Source organism: Octopus bimaculoides, chromosome 4 (assembly GCF_001194135.2).
Source record: "Octopus bimaculoides isolate UCB-OBI-ISO-001 chromosome 4, ASM119413v2, whole genome shotgun sequence".
NCBI lineage: Eukaryota > Metazoa > Mollusca > Cephalopoda > Octopoda > Octopodidae > Octopus > Octopus bimaculoides.
The window spans coordinates 95,091,428-95,094,924 of NC_068984.1; positions in this window are offsets into that span (position 1 = coordinate 95,091,428).

Below are 3,497 nucleotides of genomic sequence, written 5' to 3' on the forward strand. Positions count from 1 at the left end.
TATATATATATATATATATATATATGTAGGTATATATAATATATATCCTTAGCTAGGTATTTCTCCTGCAACTGTCTCACTAGAAATAAGGCATCAGTAGTGCTTTTACCTGGCACGAACCCAAACTGCATCTCATCTAAATTGATTCGCTCCCTAATTAGTTGGGCTATGACCCTCTCTGTAACTTTCATAACCTGATCTAACAGCTTGATGCCTCTGTAATTATTTGTATCTAAAGCGTCACCTTTACCTTTGTAGCAGTTGACTATGATGCTGCTACACCAGTCATTGGGTATGACTCCTTCGTGTATCACCTGGTTCGTAATACGGGTGACTAGGCTATAGCCAACACTGCCAGATATTTTGAGCAGATATTTTGTTTACATTCTGAAAATTTTGTTTACATTCTGAAAATTTACGATAAAATCGTTTCTCTCACACAATAGTTTAGTTTATTTACATTCTGAGAACCTAAGGTGAAAATCTTCCCTTTTACTAAAGTTTTCACAGTCACCTCGTTTTACACTCTTTCTCAAAAATCTCTATTCTTATCACATCTTCTCTCCCTCACTTTTTCTCTCTTCTATCTTATCTTAGATTCTCTGTTTCTCACCCTCTCTCTCTCTTCCATGATATATTTTTCATTTTTCATTTTCATTTTGTTTTCTTTCTTTAGTTATCTTCTCTCTCTTTCTCAAACATCTCTATTCCTATCACAGCCTCTCCCCCTCTCTCTCTCTATCTATCTTTATAGACGGACAATAGACACATCGGCTCCATGTAAGTTTGCCTTTTATTGCCTTAAAAAGTTGTTTTTGGATTATATTTTTTATGTAAAAGTTGTGCAACAACTGATACATTTGGTTGTGCAATTTGCTTGCACGGGAAATCTGCCCTGTGTGGCGAATTTCCCAATTTTGTAAAATTGTTTTTGGCTTTCTTAGCCATATTTGTTTTGAGGATGGCGTCTTCAAGCCATGCAGATGATCTCATAACGAACGCCGGTCTGTTTGGCAACTCTTTCTACGTTGATTTCCCTACACTGCCTTCACCACAGCTTCATGAAGGAGGGAAGAAGGGGAGAAGTATCACACAAACAGGTGCAAGTGTGAGCATGAATGCTAAAACTGCCACCACCACCAGCAACAACAGCGATATCGTCGCAAAGGCTTTGACCTTAAAGAAGAGAAACACTACCACCACAACTTCACCGTCAACTGCTACAACAGACGCCTCTGCCACCACCACCAACACCACCACAACAAATTTTGCTGAAGTGATAAGACAGAAAAGAAAGATTGTTACTTTCACTGCCCAACAAATAAAAGACACTAAATCACTACTCCACAAAAAAGGTGAAATATCCCACAGAACATACTAGAAGAAACATAGAAAAACCCATCATATACAAAGTATTGAATACAAAAACAAAAAGAGCAGAAAACGCAGCACAGGAAAAAATTGAGAAGTGCCTTGTATGACCACATAAGGATTACGTTAATTGATGGCATAAATTTGCCACTGTGCAAGTTCACTTCCACAACAAAGAATTAGCAAAAAAATTTTTGACAGTCACTCTGCGCACAGATCAGCTAACAATGATACCCAACTATCTTGGGCAAAGAGTAACTAAAGTAACTATAAAAAATGTGCCTCTAGAGGTAGAGACACAGTGGCTGTTATCGGCCATCTGTTTTGAAATGGAGGAAGCCAATATTTTAGAGATTGCTGTCGTTGACAGGTAAAAAAATCGAAATCCTATTGCAAATCAACCAAGAATCGATAAATAACCTACCAGCAAATATCGAACTAGCAGAAGGACACAAGTTGTATATAGTGGTGGAGGGCAGGAGGCCACGATGCTACGTATGCAACAGTGAAACACATTTAAAATCTGATTGTCCAACTGCTGCCAAAAACAAAGAACGGCAACAACAACAATAACAACCACTACCAAAACCTGCAAAAAAAAACCCTGTTACCTACACCACCTTCAACACAAAAAACAGTAATAACAACACCAACAATCAACAACAAAACAAGAAGTGATGATAGAGGAAAAACAGTAGAAGATGCAAAAACTGTTTCCCCCTCCCCTATATCGCATACACCCAACAACCAACAGAAACAACAGCACAATCACTTACACAAACAAACACAGAAACTTACAACATGCCCCTAGCCCCTTCCGATTCCTCTGAACTTTCGTCGGAAGATGAAAGTAGTGAGGAATGGCAAATAGCCAGAAAAGGAAGGAGGAAGAGGGGCAAAAAAGGACAAAGACAAACACCAACAAAGCAAGGAGATTCACAACTCCCGAAAACACTTCCAACTCCAACACAAACAACACCAATAATACAAAAACAATGCTCACAGCAATAGACACAAAAAACACAGAGTTGATGAAATACATCAACTCAAAAACAAACATTACAGAAAACAACCACCCATACACAACACCACCAGAACACATCAAAATTTACCACATTTCACCAACATTGCACCACACACTAAAATCCTTCTACCCAAATGCGGTAGGGAGATGAAATATTTATGTAAAAAACTGTATAGTAGCCTCCTTGGCAAAAAAATCAAAAGAGGAAACTGAACTTTCGAACGGTAAGTAACTCTCTGATCATTTCGTTTGTGTTTTAAAGCACACACCTCAATAGGATCATGGTCAAGATTGGTTGTGTGAATGCACGTGGCTTGGGGTCCCCTTGGAAACAAGGGTACCTCTTAAATGACATAAAGTCACATGATTTGGGAATCATAGCCATAAGTGAGACCAGACTCCATGAACCACGGGCCCTAAAGTTCATGTTTGGCAGACAGTTTAACATTTATTTTTCTCTCGCTGTCTGCCGAGGATGGGTGGTAGTGGCATGGTGGTTCTTTTTTGCAAGAGTCTGGATCTCGAAGTAAAGATGATATTCGTAGACGCGGAGGGTAGACTGGATGGGTGCGCTTTTCGACTCCTAGCGCTTTTCGACTCCTACCACCTTTAACAGGTTGGTCGGATTTCTTTCGATGTCTAGAAGTATTCCTGGGAACGTCTCGTCCTTTACTTTTAGTGGGGGATTGGAATGCTACCTTGGACACGCATCTAGACTACGTGGGGAGAGACTGTTTGACAGGTACCGACTCGGCCACCCAAATGTGCCAACGTGGACATGGAGCAACCGCATTAGGTCATTGAGATCGTATCTAGATAGGATACTGCGTAGAACAATAGATAGGAATAGCTTAGGATGTCCACAATTCCACACAGTCAGTTACACGGATCACAAACTCGTGACGTGTACGCTAGACTTAGATAAGGCACATAGGCAGGGTCCCGGTTACTGGAAACTGAACGCGCCTTTCCTGTCGAGACAGGTTTTCAGAGCCCAAATTAGCACATTAGTAAAGAGGGCTTTGACAGGAGCCATCATCAACAACAAATGGTGGTTTGCTCTCAAGAGAGCAGTAAAAGCGGAAGCAGTTAGATATAGCAA